We start from the raw sequence: 5,954 nt of genomic DNA, 5'->3' as shown, positions 1-5,954 counted from the left end.
GCCCTGCTCCGCAGCCACCGCCGCCGCGGCGTGGGGGGAGGCGGGACCGGGAGACGAGTCTCCGCCCCCTCCCCTCGGCCGCCCCGCCCAGCGCCCGGACCCCGTCCAGGTGCAAGTTCTTTGCCTCGCTCCCTGGAAGACACTAGTTCCACCCACTCCCACACTGCCCTCTTTCTCCTCAAAAGATAAGCGACATCTACACTGCTGACTTATTTGTGTTTATGATAAAAGATGACTTTGAGGGCAGGATGTTAATGATGGCTTTCAATGCTTCCTTTTAGGTTATTAGTCACTCAACGGGGACTTACTGGGCAGCTACCATGAAACAGACCCTGGGCTAAGGACCGGAGATGAAAGAAACAAAACAAAACAAAACAAAACAAAACAAAAAAACATTTCTTTCCTTGTGTGATTCCACACAGTGTACACTAAGCTCCTACTGTGTTGTGTTTTTTAATATTTTGCATGTCTGACTCACCATGTTGTAAGCCACTTGAAAGTCCGGACATATTTTAGCATTCGCCATTCCCAATGAACTGCCCCATCTACAAAGAATTTGGAGTCTGGAAGAGAAAGGACTGATTGGAGAGCAATTAAAATATCAGTTTCCTAAATCAAAATTCAAAGCACCTGGTGCGGTCCTGTATGGCATACCAAAGGGAGACTGGGTTGACAGGTTTAAAGCACTCTTCCAGAGAGAACCAACCCAAGTGCACTGTGATTAGCCCAAGGCAAGGATTTGCTCCTCCCCTTGGAACAGTTGAAAGGATCAGGCTGAAGGAAAATACATTAGTATATTTGGAAAACCTCAGGTCAACTTAGGGGGCTTCTTCGGGAACAGATGGACAGCGCAAAAAACTCATGGAGACCACGTGGGCTCTACTTCCAAGGGTAAGAAGTTCAGTCTCATTCTGTGGGTGTTGAGCAGCTGCTGGAGTTTCTGAACAGGGAAATGACAACATGAGAATAGAAATTTAAGGTGAATCACTGATTAAAGATGGGTAAGAAACACTGATTAGAAAGCCATTGCAAAGACTGAGAATACCCAAATGTCCTTCAGAAGGAGACTAAATAACTAAATCGAGGTAAGTCCATCCAGCAGGTAAGTGTAATAGAATGAAGCAGCCCTCTATGTATAGCTATGTAATTATTTCTAACATATATAGTTAAGTGAAAAACGCAACCGCAGATAATATATACGGTATTCCACCATTTATGTAAAAACAGAATGCATGTATTTATATATGCTTATACATACACATAATTTATTTCTAATATAATAACCAAGAAACTACAAAAATAAATAGACAAGAAACTGAAGCCGGGAGTGGGGGAAGCAGGCAGCTTAGAAGGCAGAGATGGGAGAGAGATGTATTTTGATTATGTATGCTTCTTAAACTTGAATGGTTGTATTGTGGACACATATTACTATTCAAAAAATAAATAAAATAATTTAAGAGGGTAAACTTACTAAAACCAACTTAAGAATCAGAAAATCTAATCTTAAAGCCAGTCAAGATGTTCAATCAACACTTGAAAAATGCCCCCCTTCCCAATGCACACCTAGCTAACACCAGGCCCAGAAGTTTTTCAGGTAAGTACTTCTAAAAAAGAAAAAAGAGATGACCCAGAGGGTGTGTGTAAGTGACAGAGGGAGATTTTTAGCTAAGGTGGTCAGAGACAGTCTCATAATAAGGCAACATTTGAGTAGAGACTTGGGACATGAGGGAATCAGTAATGTAGTAATCTGGAAATATCAGAACAGCAGGTCAAGTGCCCTAAAAAATGGAGAGTGTTCAAGGAAGAGCAAGGTGTCCAGTATTCCCTGGACAAGGTATAGGAGATGAGGCAGAGATGTTTCAGAGAGCCAGGTTACACAGGGCCTTTTGGCCACTTTAAGAATTTTGACTTAACTAGAGAAAGATGGGAAGATGTAGAAATTTTTGAGCAAAGGAGAAGCGAGATTTCCTTTTAATTTAAGGAGGAAACAAAAAAGATCCCTACCTCACAGCATACACAAAAAATCAATATCAGATAAGTCAAAGAACTAAAGGAGAAAAAAACCCACAAAATTATCAGAAGAAAGTGGGAGAAGTTCAGTATGATCTCAAGTTATAAAAGGCAAGTCATAGAAAGCATAACCCATAAAGGGTTGACAACACTAAAAATTTTAAAACTTCTGTACATGAAAAGAAGAAATAAAGTAAAAAGATAAGCCACAGGCTAAACTCCAGCTGAAAAATCAATATGGTGAATTTCACAAACAGTACTTAGAAACCAAAAAAGCAAGCCACAGAAAATTGCATACAGTAAATTTTTTTTCATGTAAAATTTAGAAAAATAAATAAATAAATATAAGCAATTTGTTTAGGAAAAGAAAGACAGTAAAACTACTAAGAAAAGCAAGAATATGCTAAACACAAGTTTAAGGACAGTATTTATCTCTGGTGGAGACATCAAGGAGGATTCCATAGGAGAAAGGTACAAGATTATAAATAATACTCTAATAAATTATTGTTGGTACATGGGGTACAGATTCATCCATACACACACAAATATACATACAATCTTTGAGAATAATTAAAAAATTTAAAGGCAACAAGTGTGATGGAATCCTTAATCCTGGAATTCAGATCACTAAAAAACATACTAGCACTTTTATAATTATAAAACTTGCTATAAATTCGAGATAGTCTATTACTGTTAACTAAGTCATTATGTCAAATTGATCTTTCTTTTTTTAAAAAAAATATTTTTTCATTGTAGTTGGACACAATACCTTCATTTTATTTATTTATTTTTTATGTGGTGCTGAGGATCAAACCCAGGGTCTCACACATGCTAGGCGAGCACTCTACTGCTGAGCCACAACTCTAGCCCCTCAAATTGATCTTTCAAAGATCCAGTCTTGAAAATCTGTGAGAATCCATCTCTGAATTTCCCTCTCATTTTCCTGATACTCTAGTTTTCTTTTCCCCTCAGCTACATGAAGTATATTACATAGGGATATGTGTGTGTGTGTGTGTGTGTGTGTGTGTGTGACTGTGTGTGTGAATAAATTTAGAAGGGCCAGACCTAAGTGAGGTCTCCTACCACTGTTAGATTTTCCGTTGACGCAAACAGGCATCTACTTTCCCTTTCTATTACTATCTGGGTTCCTTAGGAGAACTCCATCCCCCAATCTTGGAATGCTGACCCTCAATGAGAAGGATTAATTAAAACATTATCAGGCTCACTTAAATTGCAATTAACAGAAGATGTTCTTTTTTAGATCATTTAGATTTATTTCATAAGCTGGTTGCCCAAAAGCTGCTCTGCTGGCACTCTTACAGAATAATTAAAAAAAAAAAAAATACACAAATTAGGCTGGAGATGTGGCTCAAGCAGTAGTGCACTCGCCTGGTATGCGTGCGGCCCCGGTTTGATCCTCAGCACCACATACAAACAAAAATGTTGTGTCCGCTGAAAACTAAAAAATAAATATTAAAAAAACTCTCTCTCTCTCTCTCTCTCTCTCTCTCTTTAAAAAAAAATACACAAATTAAATAGCACAAGAGCAAACTCCCTAGAAAAGAAAGAAAACAAGCAGTGCTCATCACCATCTGGCTCTTTTTTGGGGGGATGTAGGACCCAAGGGGAAAATAGACCTCCTTTTGTATGGAGGTAATGCCAATGTCTAGGTTTTGAAAATCCAGAGGTTGGGGGAGGGGGATGAACAGAAAGACTGTCTAACAATTCTCTGTCTCTAATGATACTTTCAGAAGCCTCTCTCTGTAGAAAGTAGTGAAAAATATTACACTGTTAAAGTAACAAATACAGTTGGAACAATAAGGAATATAAAGGTTCACACCTAGGGCATTAAATAAGAATTTTCCCCCCAAGTGTAAGGAGCACGAGGCAACATCTGCTAAGCCCCAAAGAACTGGAGCAGGCCTAAAGTTTGGAATATTGGGATAAGGCTTCATAAAGTGGTGGAGTACACATGACTTTTGTGGTTTTGTCTACCCGGCATCCAGCCCCTTATTCTGGAAACAGCACCTAGATTTTCTTTGAGGTCCTGTAGCTCTACTCTTGGTAACCCAAGTTGTTTAGGTGAGGCAGACCACTCCCTATCTCAGGCTCCAAGGAGAGGGCAAGATCTAGCCTTGGCTGATCAGTTATTGTGATGTGTGCAGGGAGGAGCATACAACCTAGTCAGAGCCAATCAGAGTCACCCGAGTTTTGGTGGAGGTGCTGGCAAAGAGCTATACCCTTGAGTGGGCATTGCTAAGCTGGGACAATGTAAGCCTGCTGTCATGTTTGACATCCTTGCTACCATACAGATAGCCTCCCTGTGAAAACACAGTCATGAAACGAAGCAAGATTCCTTAATGAATTGTTAGAGCACCAGAGCCAGACTTTTCCGTTACTTATTGCTACACAACAAACAACCCTATAAGGCATTAGCATACAACAATAACTAGCATTCATTTGCTCAGGATTCTGCAGTTGGCAGCCCTCCAAAGGAGATGGCTTCTCTCCGCTCCATGTGGTACTGCTGGGGTTGGAGTGTGCAAGCTGGCTTCATTCACATGTCAGTTCCTATATGAATGGAGTAGTTGTAATGCCTGGACTAGCCAGGCCTCTATCCCTATTTTTATATGTTTAAAAATTAAATGTTTTTATATTATATAGTCTCTTAAATTCCAGGGGTCCCCTCTCTCCATCAGGGTAGTTGGACTCCTTTACATGGAGGCTGGCTTCCAAGAGAGCAAAACCCAAAGCTGTCAGATCTCTCTCAGCCTAGCCCATAACTGGCAGGCAGTATCACTTTCATCACATTCTATTGGTCCAGAGGAGACAAAAACTGCTTGCATATAGGGATGAGAGAAACTGCTGGCTACCATCTTGATAGTGGATCCATCATGCCAGCCCTGCCTAGACCCTCCTTTCAGTGATACGAAACAGTATATTTCTTTTTCTTTTTTTTTTTTTTGTTTAGGCTCGTTTAGAGATGGAGTTTTGTCTCCAGTAACCTGAAGCATCCTGACCAATACAACATCTCGTGCTAGGTATGGGCAAAGACAGGACAAAGGGCAGCATTTCAAGAGAAGGCAAGAACTCTGGACAGCATGAATAGAGGGACAGAGAATTCCAGCGGGGGTCTGGAGTTTCCTCAGCCACTAACTACAACCTTCACTGGTCTCCATGCCAGATGACCTCCTGTGAGCTGTTAAACTAATTGTAGTATGTACTACTCATTTTAATACAAAAGCTATGTTATTTAAATATTTCAGGTGATAATTTCTATGTGCTCCCTCCCACAAAATGCAGGTTACCTGAAGGAAAGGACTATGCCTTCCAGGTTAGTGTGTATATTCCTGACAGTCCTCAACACAGTATTCAAGACTTACTTGATGAATGAACGAATGGATGAATAAGTTTGAATTAAACATTTATTAAATATCTCCTTATTTTCTAGACATTGAAGTTTTATAAAGTGACTAAGATGTAAGCAAAAGATAGCTTTTGCCCTGACACGGATGGAATGAATAATATATAATGATAAAAACTTGCTGAATGATGAGTGTTGTCAATTTTCAGATATTGAGTAGTTATTGAAGTTTCTGAAGTCGGTTATTTATTAAGCTCCTTTAATGTGACAGGCTCTGTTCCTGATTTTGGGAATGAAAGAATGAGTAAGACATTCTGAAGGAACATCTCATCTAGATAGAGAGACACCCCCAAAAAGTTGCTCTAGCTGCCAGTACAATCATGTCCTGGGCACAGTGGTAGGACAAAGGAAGGGAATGATCTCCCCAGGTCTTGGTCTACTGTATAATCACAGCAGAGAGAAGAAAAGAAACTAAGAAAAGGCTGATTGTGAAAATGCAAACCAAGCCTCTTATAAAAAGTAAAGGAAAATGTGATTCTTTAATATTCCATTTTAATTAAATAGTACAGGGAAGTGTTCC

The 5,954-nt window shown here is 39.7% G+C and overlaps 1 long non-coding RNA gene across 1 annotated transcript in view; it reads left to right on the top strand.

Annotated features, from left to right (window-relative positions):
- The window catches only part of LOC125617015, a 6,181-nt gene extending 523 nt beyond the window's left edge, over positions 1-5,658 (top strand). The window contains exons 2-3 of the long non-coding RNA XR_007347875.1: positions 282-891; positions 4,982-5,658. This is a non-coding gene — a long non-coding RNA (uncharacterized LOC125617015). The remainder of the gene's footprint in view (positions 1-281; positions 892-4,981) is intronic.
- The last annotated feature ends 296 nt before the right edge of the window (positions 5,659-5,954 follow it).

Source organism: Marmota marmota, unplaced genomic scaffold, assembly GCF_001458135.2.
Source record: "Marmota marmota marmota unplaced genomic scaffold, marMar, whole genome shotgun sequence".
Classification (NCBI taxonomy): domain Eukaryota; kingdom Metazoa; phylum Chordata; class Mammalia; order Rodentia; family Sciuridae; genus Marmota; species Marmota marmota.
Note: the sequence above shows the minus strand (reverse complement) of the source record. Positions and strands in the feature narration are given on the sequence as shown.